The 27203-nt window shown below is 39.2% G+C and overlaps 1 protein-coding gene across 5 annotated transcripts in view; it reads right to left on the bottom strand.

The window, feature by feature from the left end:
* Positions 1-27203, bottom strand: part of htr2cl1 (5-hydroxytryptamine (serotonin) receptor 2C, G protein-coupled-like 1) — a 228813-nt gene that overhangs the window by 80413 nt on the left and 121197 nt on the right. For 2 of the 5 annotated variants that reach the window (XM_051900733.1, XM_051900736.1), the window contains exon 2: positions 14921-15054. The exons of the other annotated variants lie outside the window; for them this stretch is intronic. The gene's annotated coding sequence lies outside the window, so the exon portion shown is untranslated. The remainder of the gene's footprint in view (positions 1-14920; positions 15055-27203) is intronic. 5 annotated transcript variants of the gene reach the window in all.

Genomic DNA, 27203 nt, shown 5'->3' with positions numbered 1-27203 from the left:
TTTGTGTATGAATTGTGCTATACTTAAAGCAGTATCCCCTATTTAACTATAGTTTAACTATTTAATTGTCTTATTAACAGACATTGTGCTTTGTATTCCAAAACATTACAATATTTCCAATTCATATATTACATGTCTGATATTTATGCTACCTTCAGTTACCTGTATAGTTTAAGAATAACAGCTGCTGAATAGTATACATAGTAATGATGACACTTGTGATATTACTTTAATATATGTTTTAAATATTTTTGTCATTTCTGTAAAATGTTTACATTTTGTTTGGATTAGTAAACAACAGTTGCCTGACTACACTCTATCTTCACTCGTTCTCAGCAACATTAATAGGAGCTGCAGAATTTTGTGAGTGTTTAATGTTTTTAATCATTTTTGATTCATATACATTGTTATCATCATGCCATCTTAAAATTATATGACCAAGTTTGCTCATATTAATATTTTAATGCAAGATCCACACAAACATCGTTTACATTTTCCACATTTACAGTTTATCTCTAAAGATTTGTGACACACTTTCCGTGTTACTACGGTGTTTAGAATACGTTTATCAGTGTTTATCACCAACTTAGAAACAAGTTGTTTCTCATTAGGAAAATGCAGACTCCCGTACAGCAAGCATCTATTTACACAACATAAACAGTGGCAAATAGGTCACCGTCACCTCGCTTGAATATAGGTTCTCAATTGATCACTTTGAAAAGAAAATTTGTAAGGGAATTGTTTTCCCTTTGTTTACTTTTTGCCTGATCTGTTTGAACATTGCACACGGCAGCGATGTATGGAGATAGAATCGTTCCAATATTCCCGATTTAGATTATGATCCACAAATAAATGTAAAGAGATTCACAAAAAATAACCATATGCACAAATAAATAGAATGAGATCCACAAATATGTCAGAAATTTCACAAAAATTAGGTAAATTCACAAATAAATAAAACAAGATTTGCCAATAAAAAACTTATTCACAAATATGTTTTTATGTCACAAGCTCAATTCTGCCTGGCATTCATTTATGAATCACCACCTGTACATTTGTGAATCAGTTTCTGCGCACTTGTGGATCTCTGCACGCATTTGTGGATTCTGAAACAGTTCTAGCGTCAAGACTGCAGACAAATCCACAAATAGTCTCGGAAATAGACTCGAAATAGACTCGGAATTGACTCGTACTCGAACATATTAGGACTCGGACTCATTCCCGAGACCACTCGAGTCCCATTCAAAATATTTCATGACTATTACTGTATGTTAATGTTTGGGGACAAATAGCAATGATAATATTGTGGTCAATAAAACAAAATGCATTTGAATTATAATTAACATGACAATACAATAATAACGAATCGCTCAAAATTCAGAAAATTCCTATTATTCTTACATATCCGTCAGTGTTAGACGTTGCCATAATGCGTTGCTATGGGTTGCGTGCGTGTGCAACTGACTAATTTTCCACAGTCTGTTCGAATAGGCTCTCGAGCCATATATGGTTCTTTCTCCGAGTGCCTATGGCTCGACGGAAGAAAAAAAATAAACCAAACAATTTTTTAAACTTTTTTTCCCCATCAATAATCAAAGCTAGCGTGTCGATTTAATTAAAATCTATTTTTTTATTAATTTTAAAATATTACATAATTCACCAATGCCGGTTTGTCATGTATAACACCTCAGCCAATCGTGATCTGGCACAACATGTTCAAATTTCATTGGACAACGTGAAGTGAAAATTACATGGACAGACGAGCGATTTCTGCGGTTTGTCTCATTTTATAAATCAAATTGCATTGCTGACAAAATGGATGTTAACTGACAACAAAGCCAAAAGTCGCATTAATGGTAAGTAGTGTTCAATTCATTTATTGTTGATACACTGTTTGCTATTTGATGAAACTATCATAGTTATTGAACCCAAAGTGCCACCTACAGGTCTATTATGTAAAGTCTAGGCTGGCGAAATGGTGACGTGAAAGGACTTTTTTATATTACCATTTTTGATAATTATTAGCTTATGTGGCATTATGAAATAAGTCTCTTATGCTCATCAAGCCTGATTTATCTAATCAAAAACAGCAATATATATTTTACGCATATTACAATTTAAAATAATGGTTTTCTATTTGAATATACTTTCAAATATAATTTATGATGCAAAGCTGAATTTTCAGCATCATTACTCCAGTCTTCAGTGTCACATGACCCTTCAGCAATCATTCTAATATGCTGATTAATTTTCAAAGTTGGAAAGTGGAAACAGTTGTGCTGCTTAATATTTTTTATAACATGCTGTGATCCTTTTTTTCAGTCGATTGATTTAAAATCTTTGATTTACAAATGTTGAAAATAACAGCATTTATTCAAAATAGAAATCTTTCCTAACAAATTACCTTTTCTTACAAATTAACACCACCTACTATGTGGTCTTTTTACCCTTAACTGATATTTTTTAAACCAATATCACATTTGGTATATCACATCATATTTGATGAGTATGGTGCCTATTTTATTGTTTACACCAAACATTTACATATTCTTTTAGGTCTTTAGATTTCTTTAGGTCTTGTCTCAGACCCAACCTTATGTGAACTTGACCTTGTCTTGGACTCTAACCTCTCTGGTCTCGGTCTCGACTCAGACTCGACCCTCTCTGGTCTCGGTCTTGACTCGGACTCGAATGTCGGACTCGGAGGTCATACCAGAACTGTCTGCCCGCCTCTACACGACCAGAGAGGATGTTCTAGTTAGAGCCCTGGAGAGCTTTTCTGAGCTCCCTGCCTGTGCTGTCATGGCCCTAGTGGCCAATGCTAACCTCTCTATGCTTCATGTTTCAGTTTCTCCTGCTCAGCCATGTTGGTTCCCAGTGTTACCAAACCTGCCCTGGGCGTCTTCTAGTCCGCCATGGAGATCTCCAAGCCCATCTGAGCTGCAGTGGTGGTCGTCTGCACCACCTTGGGGATCTTCAAGTCCATCGGCACTGCTGTGGTGGTCGTCTGCGCCACCGTGGAGGTCTACAAGTCAGTCTGTACGGCTGTGGTGGTCTTCCGCTCCACCGTGGGGATCTTCAAGCTTGTCTGCACTGCTGTGGTGGTCGTCTGCGCCACCGTGGGGATCTTCAAACATGTCGCCCTGGCCGTCTGTCCAGCCTCCTTCACCCTGGTCGTCTGCCCTGCTTCAGTTTCCAGGCCGTCCTCCTCTCCACGGACCTGGCCCTCCATCCCGCCCCCTGTTCCGCCTCCGCTCCACCTCCCTCCAAGATTTAGGAGTGTCTGGAAGCCACTCCTTTGGGGGAGGGGGTTCTGTCACGTTTCCGCCCACTGCTGCTTCTTTCCACTCCCCACCATAGGTCTCTGTTTCAACATTAAGACTTTTTCATTGCACACACGCAGTCACTTCACCCTGGACTACATTTCCCACAATCCCTCAGCTAGGCACTGATCACACTCACACCTGTTTCACAAATCCAGTTGTTATCATCATCTCATTATCCTTGCATAAACCAGCATGAATTCCATGTTGGTCCAGACTGGTTTATGCTGGTCTAGCTGGTTGACCAGCATAGCCATGCTGTTCTCAAGCAACCAGCCTCCCATGTTGGTCCCAGCATGCAAAACATACCTTATGCTGGTCACCAGCAATGCTGTTTTTCAGCAGGGTACCATCATCATCAACAGCAGTTTTAGTCATTCTCTCCAGTCTCTCTTTCTGAAACTCTATGTCTTCTAATATGAAACATTTTTCTTTTACAACTTTTCTTTTCTTTAACAATCTTTCATGTGTAAACACGTTCTACTCTCCTCCTCTTCACTTCTTCCATGACTGTCTATTTAAGGGCAGTCTCTTGTACTCAGACAAATATCTCAGTTAATGATCCTTTCTTTCATTCTCATCTTCCTCAATCTCTCAAGGTGAAGAGGACCACTTCTCTTTCATCAACTGCAATCCTAAACTTTGTAATCAGCCTCAGATCATGTGTGTGTAAGTCTGGTATGTCTGATTTTTTGGGGTTACCATTGTGCTGAAGAGTAGAGCCTGTTTAGGTTGACGATTGGCCGAGCACCAAAAAGACTATATGTTACTTTTTTTTAAAAAGTAATGGCTGTGCTCTCTTCAGCATAGTGATAGTCTCTTTGCTAAATACTTTAGTACATGCAGGTGTGCTATTGTTAACTAGCTTGAAAATATAAAACAATTATTATGTAAATACTTATAATATAAGAAATATATTAAAATATAAGAAGTATATTACGTTATATGTGTCTCCATATATGTGTTTATACTGCATAAGTAAATGTATCTGCAATATATTACACATGCAGTACCATATCTTATCCCATGTACATCTATATATTATGAAGTGTATTACTGAATATAAAATTACATACTAGTATTATTATATAACAATGAAAACAAAAGTGTTAACTTTTTAGCTCTTCTGGTTTTGATTGTTTAAATGCTTAAAATAATATATGTAGTTAACAACACGAAGCTCAAGATATTTTCCCTATTTTATTAAAATACATCAGTAATACTCCCTGTGGCTAAATGGGACTACAGAGGTTGTGTAGTTTCATGTCCTTCACAGCTACAGTATTTCAGTAGTCAAAGCTACAATATCTCAGTAGTCACAGCACGCTGCAGTAATTATTAGGTATCCAAGACTCAACTCTAGCTCAATATTATTTTCCTCTAGAACTTAGAAAACCCTACACAGACACACACATTCACATTAACTAAACCCACACTGTCGGTCAATACTAAACCATATACACCATCAGAGTCAGTCATATTTACAAATAACACACTCTATCACACAAAAATCACAAACACAAATTAAAAAAAAATAAATAAAAAAAAAATCAAAGACAGCCATGCTTTAGCAATCAGAGTGCACGGTAAAGAAAATCAGCAGCCGGGGGCCCAGCTGTGTGAGATTGGATCTGATATCGATCTGTGCTATCAACTCCTTTCAGCCAGTAAGCTACAGAAAAAAACCCCTCCTTGGTTAAGAATATACCCCACCTCTTAAATGTGAAAGTATCAGCAGGTTTATGCCAATGTATAATTCATGTCGTTTTAACCAACAACACCTTAAGATGAATAATTTACTGATATATATATATTTTTTTCTGACAGCTGGTTAGAGACAGGTCCATACAGACTAAAATCACGCAATACCCCTGCTTCTTTACTGTAGGGGCCCAGAGAGACGATTAAAAAGTCATAGCACTTCAGAGGTGATCTGCAAATTCTGCTGGATTTAAAGGTACGGTGTTGTGCTGCAGGAATTAGTGCTGCAGGAATGACATTTTTGTAGGCTAAAACGAAAAAGTTAGCGTTTTAGCACTTCACAATATTTATCTCGGTGTGAACCGTCAGCTCCACTACAATTTGGCCTGGGCAAACTTCATTTTCCGCGTCCCACTCCTTCTCGCGCACAGTTAAGCGCGCAAACCTTTCAAAGATACTCCTTGCCCCTTGTCCTTGAGCGTGGAAAGACGTGTTCGGCGCCTGCGCACTATCTAGTGGACTTTTCAAGCACTCAATTCACTCGCACGTGCGCTGTTGTACACGCACCGTCCGTGGTCACAGAAATTCGGCTGCAAGCGGCCACTGTTCAGAGAGTCAAACTAGTCAACAGTCTAGTAAACGTTGGCAACCTCTTTAAGTTATTCTTGACTGTGCCGATGAACACCGCATCGTGTGAAAGTTTTTTTTTTCTCGGTTGCGCCGACTGAAAACACACGAGAAACACCATAAGACAGGAGAGACTCGGACATTGCAGTACTGAACACTGAATGGTCCATGCGTGTGGATTTGGATAAAACCGTCGCTTCGATGCCGTGCCTGGTGAACGCAGTTTAGTCCTTCACAGTGGCGTATACCAGACGGGCACGCAGGGCTATTATTAAATTATTCTCATTATTATGCTACATTTATTATTAAATTAATATTGCAATTCATTTGCCCCACAATATCATAGCGCATCACAGCATAACCGACGCGCTGCGAGGACAATAAAAGATTAGTTAGATAGCATACTCATTTAAAAAACAACTTGTTTAACACGAAATATACTTTTTTTTTTTTTTCACTATGGGCCACAAGAGAAATATTAAGAAAATAATTTTGATTAATCTCTTATCGTCTCTATGCGCCGTTAAAGGCACAGGGGTCGCTAAACTCTTCAAAACAATAACAAAGGCGTAGATTGATAACCCAGTGAATTAGCGTGAACTCACGAAACTTGTCGTCATTCCGATGGATCTAATAATGTTTATGGCGAAATAATGTTTATGGATGAGTGAATGCATTCATATTTTTAACATGACTGTGGTATAAAGCAGGGCGTGGCCGAGAATCGCGGCACGATTGATAATGAGAGACAGATATCAGTGCCACACGCGAGTCCCAGGGGATATAAAGGAATGAGGACATTGTACCTCGCAAAGCTGAAATACTACTCATACAGGTCAGTTTATCTGACAAATTAAAATTGTGAGGTAACGCAGCACTGTTTCACTTGGTCTCACATTACACTATCATACTAAACTGCATTTAAGTGTGTAAAAGTTGTAATGTTATTCTATGTATTAGTTTGTTGGCTGTATGAGACTCAACAGTATGCTAGATCAACATTAGAATATCACACTGATGATATTCTAACATTTCATTGTGTTGAGCTATATAAGATTGATTATGTCCTATTGATTATGTCTTATGTAGCCTACATTTGCTTACCTGTCTAAGAACGTGCAAGAGCGGCGTCGAGCTCTGTCAAGTCAAAGTTGTCGCAAAGGTCTCACCATCTCGGAAACGCCACGCTGATATTAATCCTTGTTTTATTTCTCCTTTTGCCCCAAAGTTTGCTTGCCATGGCCCATAATGTTTGAACGAAACAACAGCGTGCCACTAGACGTTACGCAGCAGTCTGTTGCCATGGTTACTATGCAGTAAGGAAACCAGGGATAACACAGATATTACGTCATTGACAGGCGACAAGTGAAAATTTCTCTGAATTTACAAATTGTTGGAAACATTTAGGATAATGTACACAGCTGAATGAAATATATAACACTGTGCAAGTGGTTTGTGGATATTTTAATATAAAAATCTTACATATTGTGCCTTTAATGCAGCGTGCCAAAAGCTCGGCCAGTTTTTACTTTCAGTTTCTGTTGTGAATGATTGCCTGACGTTTGAAACTTTTTCACCCGCATAACTCTCATGCAAAGTTTGCACATTGTTTGTGTGATATCCACTAGCTTGCCTTCATGGTTTAAAATGGAAATATTTTCAATATTGCAGCGTAGCATTTTTCTTTATCATCAGTTGCTTGCAAAATAATAGACAATGATTCACAAATAGTGCGCGTCATATCACACGATAATAAAATGAAGTAAATTATTAAATAAATGGGTAAATAAAAAAGTAACAAGCAAACCTAAACTTGCTTGTGTAAAATTTCTGTGAATAATTTGCTGATGCAGGTACAAAAAGACTTGATTTTTTCTTGCCCCCCCCAACTCGAGAGTCAAATGTCACCCATGATAATATAATAATAATAATAATAATAATAATAATGTTTCATTTATATAACACCTTTCCCAGTCTCAAGAATGCTTTACAAGGTACAAAGATACAACAAATAATCAATACAAGGTAACAATTAAATGGACGATGGGCATTTGCCCAGTCCAGAAGTCACGGATAATGCAGTTGCATGATATAACAGAAGTTGAATAAACTTTAAATAAGAAAGATTCATGACACATAACATTGTGTCATGAAGACAACACAGAAGGTAGGGGGGAAAAAAGGAATACATATAGGACAAATACACAAATTCACAATGCGATATTGTCTACATTCTTGCTGACATCCGGGTGAGAGATATAGTTTAAAGAATAATACACATTATAACTGATAGTGTTGAGTGAACAAATTTGTTTTGAGCTTTGAGTCAAATTCACTGAAAGAGGTAATTGTTCTGAGCGCCAAGGGAAGTAAGTTTTCTAAAGTTTGGGTGCCGTGACAGAAAAAGACCTGCCGCCCATTGATGATAAACGGAACCTAGGCACACAAAGAAGTTCAGAACTTGAAGATTGGAGTGAGCGGGAAGAAATATAGGGAGAGAGTAGATCAGAAAGATAGGAGGGAGCAAGACCATTGAGTGACTTTTGTGTGTAACACGAGATGATACAGAAAACCAGTGAAGATTAAATAGTAGAGGAGTGATGTTGGCAGATTTTTCAGTGAAAGTTAATATTCTGGCAGCCAAATTTTGAATGTAATGCAGTCGAGAGATGGAGTGAGCTGGTAGACCAGAAAAAAAAGTGTTACAATAGTCAAGGCGAGAGGTAATGAATGCATGCACTAATGATTCTGCATCTTTCCTGCTGATGAAAGGACGAAGTTGCACAATACAACAAAGCTGGAAAAAAGATGCTTTGGAGAGTTTGCTGATGTAGACCTCCAAGGTCAGTGATGGGCCTAGAATGATACCTAAATTTCTAACAGTGGCAGATGGAAATATAGATGTGGCATAAAGGTCAAACCTAGAAATGTTATATTTTTTATTTGAGATGGGGAACCAGTTATTAAGATTGCTGTCTAACTCGAGTTCAAGCTAAGAAAATTAGATTGTAGCCAGACTTTTAACTCACTGACACGAAGATAATGAGGCAGTCGAGTGGATAGAATCTGACCGGCAAGAAGTATAAATCTGAATGTCATCTGCATAACAGTGGTAGTTAAAACCATGGCGACAAATTATTTGGCCAAGAGGCTGAATGTAGATAATGAATAATAATAATAAAGCCCCGGAAGTGACAGTGGAAACGCGACTGGCCCTGGCACGCACTAGCACGCCCGCTTTAGGCCCGATAGTGGAAACGCGGCTATTGACCACCTTTACAAGAGCAGTTTCGGTGCTGTGCTTTAAGCGGGAACCAGACTGAAAGATATCAAATAGATTGTTGTGGGCTAGAAATGACTGCAGCTGAGTGACGACAGCCTTTTCAATGATTTTTGAGACAAATGGCAAGTTAGAAAATGGACAGTAGTTAGATACATTTTGAGAATAGAAGTAACAGCAGCAGTCTTGAGTCAAATTGGAACAGTGGAAGAGATAAAAGACATGTTTACGAGGTGTGAGATAGGGGCAGAAATGACAGAGGTACAGTGTTTCAGGAGGAAAGCAGGTGCAGGTCTAACCGGCAGGAAGAGGAATTCGATTTATGTATTATATCACTGATTAAAGAAGGATTTGTCAAGGTAAAATTAGCCAATTGTTGGCTAGACTGAGTTTGCTCACAAGTAGAAGGGGTCAGTTAACAGACAATAACATAAACAGGTTATTGTCAATAATTAGTTTGTTTATAGAGGAGCCCTTGTCAGAGATGGAGCGACAGTTCAAAAGAGCAGTGTTTCTCCGAAATACCCATGCTGCCAGCAGAGGTATACTTGGAGTCTATCCTGTTTATTAAGTGATCGAGGTGTACGGGAGTCTCTTTGAGGACGTTTCGGTTTACTCAGAGCCCTGTTGCTAGACTAGATGCACGAAATTGCGGTAGGCGACGGTTGATCAATACTGCAAATCCTTCTGGGTGAGCCATGTATACAATGCGGGCGTTGGATGATACCAAGTGAACGGCAGTGTTCGTACATCACAGAGTTGAGGCACAGGTGCCCATTTAGAGCCTTTAGCTCGCATGGCAAATACCCAGTTTCCGTGTTGGAGGTCAATCCAATAGTGTCCAGAGATAGGATGAGTGCTAAAACTTTTGACATGTTAGCAATAGCCATGGGAAAGCCAGCCATCAGCAATACCATGTTAGCCAGAACCACAACCATCGCAATATCTACAAAAGCTCACTGAGAGGAAAGCTGCCCGACCAGACAGTAAGCTAGTAGATTGACTGATAAGAAGAGTGTTAACTCACCTCATTGAGGATGTAGAGTGCTACCTAGGTAAGCTAACATCCGAGAGTTACTGGCAGCAACAAAACATGTCGCGTTGAAGCAAAGAAAGTAAAAACAGATTGCAGAGTAGTATCCAAGGAGCAAGAGGGGTTCTCAGCAGATCGAACAGTAGTCCGGACAGCAGTCCAAAAAAAGTACAAAACAAACACAATCGCAGACTATTACAAAAAATTATCACAATCAAAAACAACAAAAACAGCCCAGCGTGAAGCAGCAGCCAAACGCACACAGCGTTCCCACACCGTAAGGACATATGATGATTAAGCATCATCACACTGGACATCTTTACATTTACATTACATTAATTCATTTTGCAAGCGCTTTTATTTAAAGCAACTTACAAGTGAGGAATAGATAGAGAAGTGCTCCAAAACACGTTTCAGACATTGCGTAGAATAAGCTAGAACAGGGAGGGTTTAAAGGAAGTGAAAGCATAGATTTTTTTTGAAGGTTTAATGCTCACAATAAGGCCTAATGCTCACGAAAGAGATGAGACCTCCGCGGGGGGTGGGGTGGGGCGATTTCTACCAAGGGGGAATAATTATCAGCAAAAGATGAGCAATTTTGTCTCTACATTTCTTTCAGGATAAAACTGCTTTAATTTGAAGTGAGAGATACGGGGAAGTGGCTTAATTGCATAATTTACTCACAGCTTACTGGTTAATGTTTGCAATCTCTAACCCAGAATAAAACCTGCTCCGGAGCAGGTTAGCCGTGTAGCGTAAGTTACCATGACAATGAACACCGCTAAAAACCAAGGCGTTTGCTAGGCAACTGACTATTCTAACTAAAACGTTTTAGTGTAATGACCACCATACTTTGCCTTTGACCTTGTTAATATTAAAACTGAGGAAAACAAACTAATGTCAAAGCTAAATTTTAATTAAATTTCTTTACAAAGTTTAATTTCTCTACAATCATTTGCCATTTCAAATGATTTTTTACTCCACTGAGCCCTTTGCAGTGCATTCTGGGATTGCAATGAAAAATAGTATCATCAAAACATTTCCAACAGCTAAAAATATATCTGACATTTCGTTTATGCTCTCTGGCACTGAGCCAACAAAAATATTACTGATAAAATCTAAACCAACCTTGTTACTGACAGGTGTTGATTTAAAGAGTCTGGTTTGAAGATGATGCTGCAGGCGACACAGTTGTCTGCACTGTTTGGTGCAAATGTCCTTGGAAAAACAGCTAAATAATTATTTTGGCACAAATTGTAATTGTAAAATACTGTTTCATGTCCAGTAAAAAAAAACAAAAAAATAAAGAATACTGTATCTGCTAAATGCTCAACCATTGGCAAGTCAGAAAAATATATATAGTATCAATATATTTGTTTTTTAGTTAGGGGTTAAACCGATATACACACACATTCTCAAGTACAACTCAGTAGTGAAACAGGATTGTACCTTAACAGCAGTTGAATAATGGTCATCAGCAAAATCCCTTTCCACAGCAGCTTGGGATTGAACCTCCAGCCTTTGGACTGACAGTTCACTCTCTAAAGCTACGTTCACAGTGTGAGTCCAAATTCGATTATTTGTGTATCCAATTGGAATCTTTATTAAACTCATCAATTCATTAAACAATTTAAGACATAATATATTAAGCAGTACTAAATTTTTTTCAATATTGATAACAAATGTTACTTGAGCAGCAAATCAGCATATTAGAATGATTTTTGAAGGATCATGTGACACTGAAGACGTGAGTAATGATGCTGAAAATTCAGCTTTGCCATCACAGGAATTAATTACATTATGAAATATATTATAAAAGAAAAAGTTACAATTGTAATAATATTTTACATTATTACTGTAATTACTGTATTTTTTAGAGCTCCGACAGAAGGTACGATTTTTCAACAAATTACATGAATCTTTTCAACAAATGAAATTAGTGTTGTGATTTACTGATCTGTTCTAACAGAACTGCTCAGACATGTGGAAAAAAATCTGAGAATTTTTAATAATAATAAAAAAAAAAAGGAACAATAATAATCTGTGTTTTGCCCCTAAAGCTTTGTTTCCCATGCGTTTTGAGAGAACCATAACTCATCAACAGGTGTGAAGAGTTACAAACGTGAGATCAATAAACTGAAAGTGAAGGAGCCTTTACTGAGACTGATGTGTAAGCACACGCACACACACACACACACACAGGTTTGTTTTGCTATCTTAAGCCAAGTTTACACTACAGGACTTTAAACGTCGGCAGATCGCTGTGCTGTTCAGACTACGTGACTTGCTGTGGAGTCTTGAAGTCGTTGTGGTGTTCACACTACGTGACACTACGTAAATGATCTGCAACAGGAGGTTACACACTACACGAGCTGACAACAACTGTCACCCAATGACTTTATTTGAAAATAGATGTTGGGAGTAAATTAGATTACATTTTGAATTCAATTTAATTAAAATTAAAATAACCCTTTCACACATAAGTTTAAAACATTCTGGCTGACCTGTTAAGGCGACTATTATTATAGAATGTTTCCCTTTATTATTTCCATGACGATGCATCATGCTTGTCACACGTGACACACTGCGGCCAGCCGGCCACACTATATGACAGATGTATTGCTTTTCTTACCATGTCATCAACTATCTGATATTCCGATTCTCAAATATGTGCAAGTGAGTGTTTTGTCATTTAAAAACCTATGTAATTGTCAGCATCCTACCTCCTGTAGTTTGTCTCCATGCCTCTAGAGGTCCCCTGTGTTCCCCTCTGCCTTAGTTCTTCCACGTGGGTCCTTGTTAGCATTATCCAGGTCACCTGTGCCTTGTTTCTTCTAGGGTATTTTAGTTGTGTTTTTTTCCCCTTGTTCCTCACTTGGTTTTTGAGTCTTGGCTGTGTGCTTCCTGCTTTGTTTCTCCAAGTCCTTCCAAGCTATCTCAAGTAAGGTGTTCTGAGTTATTTGGTTATTAATGTTCTCTAGTTTTGTTTTCTCCCCTTGTGGAGTTTTTGTTTTCCCATGTGGTTTTTCCATTATCTCTTATGTTATTTATACCTCTGTCTGAGAAGAACTTTTGTTGGATTTTTGCTTGAAAAGACTTTTTTTTTTTTTTTTTTTTTTTTTTTTTTTTTTATTAAATCTACATTGCCTGGAGTACTGCCTTGAGTGTTTCGTTTGGGTCCAACATTACAGTCTCTGTGGCCTTGTGGCAGATATCTCAACCACCACACCAGAGACCCGAGTTCTAGCCCTGCTTGTGACAGTAATGACCTTGATCTTAATATATAACGTGAATTCATCCATTTGTCTTCAAATACATGTGGCCGGTGAACTGGGAGAACAATAGAGTGAGTGAGCTTTATAGTTACTTACACAAAATGTATCTGATATGAATAAACGTCGGCAAATTATATGTGAATGGATTGTTATTGCTGCTTCCATTGACATCAGTGTATATTTCATTGGCTGTTGCGTCGCGACACGTGACACCACAGGATAGAGTCGGCCGACAGCTCCAGATATTTAGCATGCTAGATATTTGTCTGGCGTCTGCGAGGTGTCGGCGACGTGTCAGCGAGCCTCTTTATGTGTGAACTACTCAACGACACATCAAAGATTGGCGAGCGCCGATCACTCGCTGATTTTCCCCCGATCACAGCCCAACCTGTCGGCGAGCTTGTTAACTTGCAAATTGGGCTTAAAATCCTGTAGTGTAAACTTGGCATTAGTGAGGACATTCCATAGGCGTAATGGTTTTTATACTGTATAAACCGTACATTCTATCCCCCTACACTACCCCTACTCCTAAACCTACCCATCACAGAAAACATTCTGCATTTTTACATTTTTAATAAAACATTGTTTAGTATGTTTTTAAAGCTATTTTAAATATGAGGACTCATGAAATGGCCTCATATTTCATGTTTACGTCGTAATACCAGTGTAATACCCATGTCATTATACAAATTTGCGTCCTCATAAATCACACACACACACACACACACACACACACACACACACACACACACACACACACACACACACACACACACACACACACACACACACACACACACACACACACAGTGAGGAGAGAGGTGTGTTACACTTTGTAATTAAGGCGTGTTAAGACGGACAGATGCAACAATTACAATCTTTTCTCCATTATTCCCATCTCCATTTAAAATCCCTTTCTCTTTCTCGCTCTCTTGATTTCTTACAGACACACACACACACATAGAATCTCCATTCAAAATCAGCCATGTAATTGATGTAAATTAGTCTGCTGTAATGACACCCGTTTAACAATAAAAGACCATGGGGATTCAATGCAGTGTCTGTGAACGATGGGCAATAGAATCTATGATTGGATTTCATCTATAGAATACATGTTATACACGCACTGTACCAGTCAAAATTTTGGACACAACACCTCATTCATATTTTTCAAAATTTACTACACTTCCGAATAAGAGTAAAGCCATTAAAAGGTGCCCGGTCCTTTCTGTGTGGAGTTTGCATGTTTTCCCAGTGTCAGCGTGGGTTTCCTCCCAGTGCTCTGTTTTCCCCCATAGTCCAAAGACATGCAGGTTAGGTGGATTGGATATGCCAGATTGTCGTAGGAGTGTGTGTGTAAGTGTGAATGTGTCCCAGCACTCTCAGTGCTGGGTTGTGTCAGGAAGGTCATCCAGCGTAAAACCTGTGCCAAATCAAATGTGTGTGTGAAGCAAGCAGACCCTGCAAATTAACAGGATTAATGCTAGGAAGATGGATGGGATGGATGGATTTGTGGGAAGCAAGACATTCTGCAATATTCTCCTGTACTCCAAAGCATTAAATGACTTTTCACAGTGAAGTAGCTCATCAATACCAGCAACTAAAAAGGCTCTCCACACAATGACACCTCTTCCTCCATGCTTCAGTGTGGTAGATATGCATTTATTATTATATTTCTTACCAGATTTTCGAAGACACTCTGAAGCATCACCATACAACTCTTGTTTCATTGTGATTCATCACTCCACACACAACTTCCCATATTCTACCAAAAACATCATTCTGTCTTTGATGTTCTTCTGCCTTTGATGTTATCTTTGAGAGAGAGAGAGAGAGAGAGAGAGAGAGAGAGAGACTTTACAACTCTTTATTTAAACATGTACAAAATCACTAAAGTAAATACTGTATGTTCTACCCATATAGACAAACCGTTACAACATGCATTGCAGAACAAATCTCAAATCCATATTTTATATATAAAATATGGATTTGAGATTTGTTCTGCAATGCATGTTGTAACGGTTTGTCTATATGGGTAGAACATACAGTATTTATTTGAGAGATTTATATATATATATATATATATATATAAATAAAATAAATGCATTAAAACTGACCAACAAACAACAAACATCACCAGTTAAATACTATAGTCTCATATTGACAATAAAGCACCATTCGCACACCATTTAAACTCAAATTCAATTAAATTCTTTGTAATTTGATAAAATTTATGTTCCACCCTGATCCTCGATTCAACCAAAGTAGTAAAAATTTGCAGTGCATTAATGATTTTCCCTTCAGCAGCTATTCTACAGGTCTTCCCAACTATAAAATTTGCCAATGTACACTGTTCTCTGTGTATTTTCGAATACTTGCATCCATAAATAAAAAATGTCTTATTAAAACAAAAACATAAATTCCCAAGTATTCTTTCCAATACTGTAAACAGTGGTACTAGCCTGGAACATTCAGCAAAAACATGAAAAACAGTCTCTGGTTTGGTACTAAAATTACAGGGTAATGAAACAGACGTATTGAACTTAGAAACAAAACTATTTGTAGGTAACACACTAGGTAACAGGTAACAGTGCAATATCCTCCACTGCAAATCCCAAGAGCGTTTTGGAAGTGGGCCTTTATACAAAAGCCTCCAAGAAGGAGAAAGGTCATCAGAAACCATTAGGTGTTCTTTCCATTTTGTATCACATCTATGATTAATATCTTCAAAATAATCAGTCTTTACACACATCTGATAAACTCTTTTTTTCCAACTGCTTGAAAATCAAGCTCTTGTAGCCCCTTGAACTTCAACAACTTCTCCTCTTGTTCACCCTCTGTACAAACCCTTGGGGACACAAATAACTTAGGGAAGGAACATTGCATCGATTCACCAGACAGAAAACAATTTACAAAATGTAGGAATTGAGAAGGAAAAGCAGCTTTCAGACTTTTTATGAAATGTTCCACCATCCTCACAGATCTAAATCCCACTTGTTCACAAATTTCGATTGCTGGTCTCCATTGTCTGGAAGCAATATCAATCAGATGTGCAACTTTTGTCAAACCCTTCTCTATAAATGTTTTAACAATGATATTAGATGTACAAACATTGCCACCAAGATAGGAGTTATAAAACAGTGGTTTGTTCAGGCCAAAATGGTCATTTGCTCGTCTAAATCCCTTAAAAACAGTCCAGGAATTTAAAACTGAAACATAGAATTTTACATCAGATATAAAATACCCACTATACTGGGACATCAAAAACAATTGCTTTTCAAGGGAAAAACCACCAAAAGTTCTAAGCAAAGCCAAGCCAAATGACACTCATAGTGTAGAAAACTCCTTAACATAAAGTCTAAGCAATTTCAGCCTCATAGCTTTAACTTTGTCTGCCAATTCAATCAACCCTTGACGTCCTTCATTAACTGGCAAGTAAAGAATTGCAGGGGGAAGCCAGTGATAGCCGTCCCCCCCCCCAAAAAAAAATCAACAAAAATCTTCTGCAGATGTCACAACAGAATTTTTGGCGGATCAAGTACATTTAACCGATGCCACAGCATAGATGCAGCTAAGTTATTAATAATAAGCACTCTACCCCTATATGACAATTGAGGGAGAATCCACCTCTACTTGTGTAAATGGCCAGACACTTTGTCAATTAAACCTACCCAATAAAAAACCCAAGCATTTTAAACCCTTCCAAACTCCAAGAGCATTGCTGAGAAAGTACTGGAGGACCTCCGTTCTCCCATTTGCCCAGCAAAAAATATGCACTCTTATGCCAATTTATTCTTGAGGAAGAGGCTCTCTAATAGACATTAAGCGATGCTATCATTTTCTTAACATCTTCATCTGACCTTATTACCACAGTAACATCATCAGCATATGCGCTTAGTGTAACTGTTACCAAATCTGTACCAGAAGGGCACACTTTGGAAATCCCACTTAACTGACATCTCAAAACTGCCAAGAGTGGTTCAATAGCAATAGAATATAAAACACCTGAGAGACCGCACCCTTGACGTATACCTCTGCCAACTAAAAATGGTCTCAATAGTGCGCCATTTATTTTTAACATACTATATACATCTGTGTACAACAGCTTGACATAAGAAATAAATGATGGACCAAAACCAAAAGCATCAAAACATTTAAAAAGAAAGCCATGATCAATCTGATCGAAGGCTTTCTCCTGGTCCAAAGAAATAAAACATACATCAAGTTTATACACCTTGGCAAAGGAAATCAGATCTCGAACCAGAAAAAGATTGTTAAAAATGAATCGATCTGGAATACAGTAAGATTGATCTGCATGAATCACTGAAGATATACAAAATTTAAGTCTATTAGTTAAAGCTTTGGAAAATATCTTGTAGTCAACTGAGCAATGATACAGGGCGCCAGTTTTTGATGTCTCCAAGGTCACCCTTCTTAGGTAGTAAAGTTATCACGGCCCTCTGAAGGCTCATAGGTAATGTTCCTCTTTCTAGACACTCCAAGAAGACAGAAAACAAGTCCTTTCCGATGACCGACTAAAACTGTTCATAGAATTCCAGAAGATTCAAGGAGTTCAGCAGTGTCCACCTCATCAGTTTTATCATCAGTGTAAAGGCTATCTTGTTCAAGCTGTTTCAATGTACTTTCCAAAATGCTTTTGTTATAGGCAGTATAACTCTGGCAAAAAAAGTTTATTTTGTATTTTGCCAACATCCCACCACTGGCTTAGGGACTTGTATAGCATTTTACTCTCTCACCAGGTTTGCCAAAAAAGGGTGAAAGAGTGAACAAAATTATGATCTTGCAACAGTCTACTATTAAATTTCCAAAGTGAGTGCTTAAAAGTGCTCTGTGCAATAGAAACTTCAACAGATCAGATACAGCAGTGGGAAAGATACAGCTATTACAAAAACTTACCCCTAACACTTTTCTGTACACAAACTCTATCAAGTATAGCTCCAGATATCATATTAGAGTTTACTTTCATCCAAGTATATTGTTTAGTCAGAGGGAAAGTTTCTCTCCACACATCCACAAGACAATGATAAGTTATGAATTTTTTAAGTTCATATGACAACTGGCTATGTGGTTCTTCATGGTTCCTATCTAGAGTGTGGTTTATAGTACAATTAAAATCTCCAGCCAGAATGTCTCAGGTTACGTATGTAACCATAGTTCCCTGAGAACAGGGAACGAGACTCTGCGTTCAATCACGCTTTGGGGAACGTCACACGTGAGCTGATGTCTAAAAGCCAAGTATCAAAAAACTCCAATCATATTGGCCGGCGACAGCCTATGACATCATCATAGCGAGACCCGGAAGTATATAAGGAGCGCCTAGAGAACCAGTCAGTACCTTATCGTCTTGAGGGACTGTTCAGCAGGCAGCCCCGAAGCATGGCAGGGCAACGCAGAGTCTCGTTCCCTGTTCTCAGGAAACTATGTTTACATACGTAACCTGAGACGTTCCCTTTCGAAGGGATCTTCAACTCTACGTTAATCACACTTTGGGGAACGATATACCCACGCCGCCATGCTTAAGGAGTGCATGCCAAAGATGGCTAGACAAACGTCAAGCAGTTTCAAATGAAACGCCAGATAACAACTTACCCTCGGGTCACACCAGGCTGTCAGTGACAGCATTCCCTACGGCCAACAGCCCAAGCTAAGCCTCAAAGAGGCCTTACGTAGAAAGCCTACCAAGGCCGCTAAAGGCATCTGGGGCCAACTTTTCCAAGGAAAAGTGGTCCCTTAAAGGGAATATGGCCAGGGAACCGAAAGGAGCCCCAGCCAGTCACTAGAGGGGAACGAATTCACCCCCAGTGCCACCAGGGAGGCCGACCTGGTCTGATGTAGGACAAACTTAGTCTTGGCCAACCCTGTCTGAATACAGAATCTCCATAACGCATTCTTCAGAGAAGAGAGCAGGTAAGAGCGACTGCAAGAAGGGCAGTAAGCAACTCAAACCCACGCATAGAGACGGGCATCCTGGAGAGCAGAACTCAGCTGAGTGCTATAAACCCTCGTGTTGAGGGGAGTATAATCCGCTCATCCTAGGATCTACTCAGCGCTTTGATTATTTGCACTGAGGAGGCTGTGCGCTAGAAACCCTGAAACAGGGGAGCACAAACCAGCCTAGGGCTGAACCTTAGGAGGAGGCCTCATGGAGGCCTACAACCCATGATCAGCTTAGGGAGCTAAGCACTATTACACTGACAACCCTAGCAGGGAAGTACAAAGCTCATCCTAACAGGTAGACCATACTGTGGGCACATAATCATGGAGGCCAGAAAGGGGCCTACATCATGATAATAGATTTATATGGAGCAAGACTCACATACGAAAAGCATTTCGGCATATTAGAAGGATATTCAATGGTGGCCTGTGAGGGCCACCTTGAACATCTGTCTTGCTGGGAGCAGCACATATACTTAGTAACAGACTTAGTAACAGTAGTTAAACTGTAAAGTGCCCACATGACAATCTACCTAACACAATCCAACGAGCAGTGTACTTGGTAAAATAACCTTTTTACTCTTTAAAGCAAGAGGAGTACAATGTACGCCAACACGCACTAAGGAAGGCCTTTGACGGGCCTATGACCTCAGCCAGTGGCAGTGTTTAAAGCACCAGGAAGGATAAATAACCGAACCATAAGGAGGTTAAATTATCACCTGGGGCCCTGGCCAACCAGAAGTGTATTCAGTAGGATACTGATAACCCTCTAGTAAGAGGATTACACTACAACATACGCTAATATGTTCAAAAAAGGCGGCCTAGAGGGCCTAAAAACCTTTAAGACATACAGCGATAGTCTAGTGGCCATTAGGGTTCTAGGAGCAAAAATAGAACCAACCTAGATACTAGGTAGCTACTTAGCTCAACTAGAGTAGAAACCCAGACTCAAGGAGGCTGATGTAGTTAAAACCAAACCTCAGTAAGGTTTCACCACAAAAACTCACCCCTGAGAGGTCAGCCACTCAGAAGAGTACTCGGAAAAAGCACCATTTTACTCTCAAAGCGAGAGGAGTACATAACTGAACTCCAACATGCTACACAGAAGGCCCATAGGGCCTACCTTAGTAAACAAGTGGCATCAGCAAGTGGCGACCATAACCATACCAGCCATCAGGCCATGCATTCAAAGATTTAGTTTCTAAAAGGAAATGCATATTACGCCACATACTCCACGAGAGGCCTGCTTAAGGCCTACTCAACAGAGGTGGGGCTTGGCTGATGGTGGTATTGGATTCCCAGGCATCCTGCCAACAAGTCAGCTAAAAAAGGAGGCCTTGTGGGGCCTACAATCTCAGCAACAAGTGGCGTTCAGCCCGTTTGCAGAATAAAACACAAACTGTGCCAACATGTGAACTAGAAAGGAGGCCTGTTGGGGCCTACTGTTCCAATGACACGTGGCTTCAGCTCGTGAAATAAAGGGAACCAAGCTACAGGGGACCAGCTCTAACCCAACAATAGCTGTGGGAAGTTAACTGCAACCTGAGCTAGGCTACACATTCCAACAGGCAATGTACCCTAAATCATATGTGACTAAAGGGAACCAAACAATGCCAACATGGTCTAAGGGAGGCCTATATGGCCTACTACCTCAAACGGACACGTAGCAAAAGCCTGTGGCAGTGTAAACTATGTGAGCAAACTATGATCAACTAACAGCACTTGTTAGAAATACAACTGCTAACTAGGAGGCGGCTAATTAACCATAAGAGCCTACAATAAAAGTTATATGCAATACGATCACAAAAGGAAGCTAATAGAAACCAGCTTTTCTCAAAAAGTGGTTCTATACTACCCTGAGTATGCAATCCAACAGGTGATGCACTCAGGAGGCCAGAACTAGGAACTATACCACCTGACAAGGGATAGTATACATAGGGTTAACATATAACACACCTGACCTAGCTCTAGCCTGGCTGCTAAGCTATGGGCCTTCTTACAGGGCCACAAGCCTAGTGAAGCCTGGGCTTCACCTCCAAATCTCATGGATAAAAGAAAGAAAGCGAAGCTCACAAGCAAACAATGTCAGGCGGCCGATTAAGACTGACCTAAACATACATACCAACTGAAGTGACGAGTGCTAACTCAAACTACTCTAGAAAACAGCAGATGAGAAGCTACTCTAAACAACAGGTGGCTAAGAGGCGGCGATTTTGTGGCCTGCACAATATATCGTTCTAGCCAACCTATCAACTTCAGTTTGCCCAAAACCCCTTACTTTTTATAAAATATATACAGGAGGTGAAAGAAGAAGAGGAGATGATAGATAAAAATCGCCCTTATGTAGCTGGGGATCGATTACAAACGCAGCGGTGTTTACAATCGATCACCCATCTCACTCTCGTGTCTTCCTCCTCCTGTCTGTCTGGGCTCAGACACAAATCTGAATGGCTAGGGGTTTTTCCCATGCCCTCCCGATCTCAAACGCAGAGATCAGGAAGGAATGGAAAGTTTATGGGAGCTGCAGCGTTCATGGACAGAAAGGAACCGCTCGTCGAGCCGTCCTCGCGCAGCCCCTTTCTTAACGCACCCTCACGGCAGCTGCAGCCTGCCAGTAGCGCGTCCCGAAAACACCAGCAGCTCCACACACACAGCAGCCAGAGGAGCGTGCGCTGCCGGACGCGATGACGTCAAACACGGACGTCATCGTCATCCAACAACTCATCCTCGTCAGCTCCGGGGGAGTTGAGAGAGAATACAACTTTCTCAAATTTCCCAACGAGCTTACCTGCAAGCCTCATGATTGCAGCCGCCGTTTTGCCTCAGCACAAATGGGGCCAGAATCACCAGGCGCAGATGCGGACACCTCTTCCCTCGAGAAGAGTGCCAAACGAGAACAGAGCGTCCCGATAGGGAGACGCTCACAGTAAATAACAGAAAACACACAGACAGCGCCCTCAAGCACTGTTTATGCATGCTCCTCTCCCAGACAGAAAATGCCCAGAAATGTGTATATCAAGTGTCAAAACCTGGGACATGGATGAACACACTCTCTTGAACATTTGTAAGGCGTAATATAGATACCCTTACCGGAGTCGATACAATCGCGATCAGACAGAACAGTCCCGAAAGACGATGAGATACTGACTGGTTCTCTAGGCGCTCCTTATATACTTCCAGGTCGCGCTATGATGATGTCATAGGCTGTCGCCGGCCAATATGATTGGAGTTTTTTGATACTTGGCTTTCAGACATCAGCTCACGTGTGACGTTCCCCAAAGCGTGATTGAACGCAGAGTTGAAGTTCCCTTCGAAAGGGAACAACAATTCTATCCTGCAAAACATCACTAAGAGCAGTCTTCAGTTTTTTAAAGAAGAGACTTAGCTCTGAACCAATATTTGGAGCGTACACATTAAATAATGAAAACTTTAATCCATGAACCGTTATATTAACATGCAACATTTGACCAGGAACCAATTCAAAAACACTAACAGGTTGCTGCTTATATTCTGGTCCAAAAAGAATGGCAACCCCTGCACTAACACTAGAAGACGGTGTTTTTAGAAGACTTTTTAAGACGGTACCGTTTTGGTCTATCAAGCTCATCAAAGGTTGCCTTTCGCATTGCTACAGTACAAGACATCAGAAATAGTTTTAAATCTGGAAAGTACAACTCAATAATGGGCTTGTGAAGCCCTTTTGTATTGTCAAGGAAAGCATTAACCTGCTGTAATGAGTAAAGTTTAGTCCTACCTTCAGAAGTATTCTCCGAGTCCATCACGTTATTCTCATCATAAATGCTTTGGCAATACATTGTAACAATTGTCATGTCAATAAAGCACCAAAAAGACATTACATGTTTGAGTTTGGGATTTTTGCATCCGAGCGTAATCATCTTAATGGGACTCACTAATTTACCATATCTCAAGTATTTCTTCCGATTTCTAATTTTTTTAACAAATGGAGGAGCATTTGACAAGACAATCTTCTTTGATGGGCTCGACAGAGGGAAAACAGGCATAAACATTTCATTAATCATTAGTCCGCTCTCTATTAAATCGTTTACCATTTGGCTTCGACTCAAAATAACTATCGCCTTGTTCATGCAAGAAGCAGATCTGATATTTACGCCGCCGACAGTAGCATTAACAGCCACTAGACAATCCTCTACTGATACAGAGGCGTCAGGCATACATTTGCAGCCATGTCTAATAGTCAGCTGCGAGAAATCACCCGCACCCGAGAAATCTACTTACTTTTTTTATGTGTATTTGTACATGTATGTTGATTCACTGTAAAAATTAGAAATGCTTTGGCAATACATTGTAACAATTGTCATGTCAATAAAGCACACTTTGAATTGAACTGAAGAGAGAGAGGGAGAGAGAGAGAGAGAGTCTTTGGAGGGTTTATATAAGCTTTCACTTGTGTGAAGTGTCCTTGGAAAGCATGTGGGAAAAAAGCATGAGAAGACATGGAGGTAGGAGTGTGAGCTGATTTGACATGAACAGGGGCAGACCTTGGAGAATCGGTGTAAAAGAAAGAGCATATTGAGAGTGGAGGATTTCTTTGTGTGCAAGTAATGAAGTCTGGCTGCAGCTTGCTGACTATCAGGTGTAAAGATCCTGATGCAGCCTGCTGAACAGGTATGATAGACTAAATCTGTCACCATTCATGATGGTTCCTTGGACAAAGATTAAATCAAGACAAAGAAAGAACTCTCAATGAAGAATCAGAACTGACCACACAGTTTAATCCATGACCGGGCTTGACACACTTCTGATCTATTATATCTCTTGGTCACCTCTTTTTCCTCATAACACTCTCAAAACTCATTTGTAGAAGACGGAAGCTTCTTAATTTTCCTCTCAAGAATTCCCTTTTTAATTATTTTGATTTTATGGTAAAATATGGCCCAGACATGTTCTTCACAGATTTTTTGAGCTTCATCTATATGTCTGTCATGAAAGAAGCAAAACAGAGAGAAAAAGACAGAGAGAGTGAAAAAAGTGCATGTTATGTTGTCACATTTAAAGTGTTACATCTAGGGACAAGGTAGGATGAAATATACTGTCTTCATCAAGTGGCCGATTTTTGGAATGCCCTGAGCCAAAGTTTTCTACAGATGCAGCAACAACAACAACAACAACACACACACACACACACACACACACACACACACACACACACACACACACACACACACACACACACACACACACACACACACACACACACACACACACACACACACACACTTTGAGTTGCTAGTATCAAACAGTAGGTAAAAGTCATACGAATGTGTGCACTCTGAGTGAGAGTCTTCAGACGCCCAGAACCCATTATTACAAACAAGAATTGATCCTGTCAAACCAAGACTAGAGAGAAAATTACAGTCTTTCTCTTTTTCCATCTACCTCTTTCTTCCTCTCTCTTTTTCTGCAGAAAATGATGCAGATAACTGTTGTATTACAGCAATAGGATTCAATATTTAAGTGATTTTTATAAACATAGTCATTAGTGACTCTAGTCTGACAGGAAGGCCCTGGCATTACACTCTTCCAGATGAATGACACACTGATTTGACCACTTCATTACCCAACGTGCATTTGGTTTCGCTTATTATTTTTTTCAGATTTAACTTAGTCAATGGATGTTTTGCGTAGTTATACAGATTGCATTTGAATAAGTACAGCAGTACTTCCAAAACGATCTCTCAGCCTCTCTTCCAGCTCTCGTAGATGTCTGCGCTGCCGCTCTGCATAACCAGCTATGCAATAGAGGAACACTTTTAATTGGCCAGCGATATCATTAAATTACCCCAGCAATAGCCTTCACAGAGTTTACTTGATGTGACTATTCACTTATGCAGTCTGCATTTTTTTTTTTTTTTTTTTTTTTAAGATTTCTTTCCATCTCTCTTTCCTTAAAGGGATAGTTCACTTTAAAGACCTGGGAACTGACATGCTTGTTTACGAACATTCATTTTCTTTCAGTCCTGAGATAAATCTATAGAGATTGAAGTCCATCCCCGAAAGAATCACATATTCAATAATTAATCTTGCTCAGCATCCTTTGATCACTTGTGTTCATAGATGACAGCAGATGATAAATCACTTATTAAGACTTACATGCCCTACGTTGAAGCCTGACTGAAATGATTCCTTAAGTATATTTTTAAAAAATGATTAAAAACAAATATATTTTGCAAGCAATCTATAGATTACTAAAATTTCATTGCACTATAGTAGATGTTTTACCAGTGGCCAATATATTTTTGGAGGGCTTGAACCACGAGACCTTTATAAAATAATAAGGTCTCTTATACATACCTATAATTATTTGATAATAATGACTCATGCACAATAAGATTAGAACCATGAATTATGACCATATGTCAAAATTTTAAAACCCCAACACACACCAAACCAAAACCAAAACCAAGACAGGCAACCAGTTCCTCAACAAAGGTTTTAAAAAGTAAGGACCTATTATGCTTTTAAAAATTTTGATTTAGTTTTTGGGGTCTTCTAGAATAGGTTATGCTTCAGTTTTACCATATATTTTCACATATTTTACATTGTTTCTGCACCTCTCTTCCCAGTCTGTTTGTAAGGCTTTTTAGTGACTCTCTATGAAGCCTCTCCTTCTGAATGTGCTCTGATTGGTCAGCTGGATCAGTGTGCCATGACTGGTCAACCACTTTGAGTGCGTTTGGGAAATGTCACACCCCTTACCATAACCGCGTTAGATTCCGGGTGGGAAAAAAAAAAGGAAAAAAAAAAAAAAAAAAAAAAACACCAGCATCTCTTAAACATGGTGAAAACACACTGTTAAGGGGAGACACTACAGGCAAAAACACTGTTTTTTCAGGCACCTGTCAATTTTGAGATTTTGCACTTTTTGGCTTTTTATAAAGCGTTTTTTCAGACTGGTGGAAAGAAAACATCCAAAATACACTTTTAAGTTTATATTTTATACCACTTTATCTATTTGCGTCTATAGATTTCAATTACAGTAAATATCTTTAAAGGCCATTTTTTTTTTCTCCTGCTCTGAGTCAGAAATCTCCACTTCAGCAGAACTTACATACACCAATCTTTACAGTTTTATTCCTATCTATTTTCTGAAGGTTTTTACAGAGGGTTTTGTTTATATATAATTTGCCTGATTTTATACAACATTTTATTCCTAAAAAAATGGTGAATTTTTTTTTCTGGCTGTTGATAGTATTTTCTGATTTATGGAGTGGTAAAAACAGATATCCAAAATTCCCTCTGTAAAAACCTTTGAATTTAATATGTCCAAAAAATTAAACAAGAATTTTGAACTTGACGTCATCCAATATTCAGATTTTTGTTCTAGAAATGTATGCAATTTAGCGCATATTTAATTAGATAATGCCTCATTTGCATATTTAAACATAACATTTTAGAAAACTTGTAATACAAAAAATGTTTGCAATTTTTAATGTAATCAATCAGCTGGGGAAGTATGGTGATATCTATTAGTTAATTTTTTTACCCTATTCACCTGGGGTGTCTCGCCTTAACGTAACTCAACCAGACCTCATTGCCATTATTTTGCATATGCCTTGGGAGGGAATTATTTAAATGAGGAATATTGTGAGGAATATTGTTCCCGTCAAATCATTCATTTTAAATGAACAAAAAAAGGAAAATGAAAACAAGTAAAAAGAAAATATACATACCACATACCATGAAACTGTTCATAATAAACATCTTCATGAATAATTAGTGTTACTCAGACAGTTGGCTTCAATAACAAACAAAGCACAGAATTTTCTGCACAGATCTGTAGATACACTCAGTTGTCTATAGATGCCAGAACCACATTATGTGTGGGTGGTTAACAACTGCTAAAAAGTTTTGAATGAGGTTAAATACACCCCTAAAGATTCAAGATGCAGTTATCAACACTGAATTCAAAGACTAAAGCAAATACCATCATCATCAGCAGAGAAACAAAAGAGAAGAGAACATGGCTT

The sequence above is a fragment of the Ctenopharyngodon idella genome, chromosome 7 (assembly GCF_019924925.1).
Source record: "Ctenopharyngodon idella isolate HZGC_01 chromosome 7, HZGC01, whole genome shotgun sequence".
Classification (NCBI taxonomy): Eukaryota; Metazoa; Chordata; class Actinopteri; order Cypriniformes; family Xenocyprididae; genus Ctenopharyngodon; species Ctenopharyngodon idella.
This window is presented reverse-complemented; position numbering and strand designations above follow the sequence as displayed.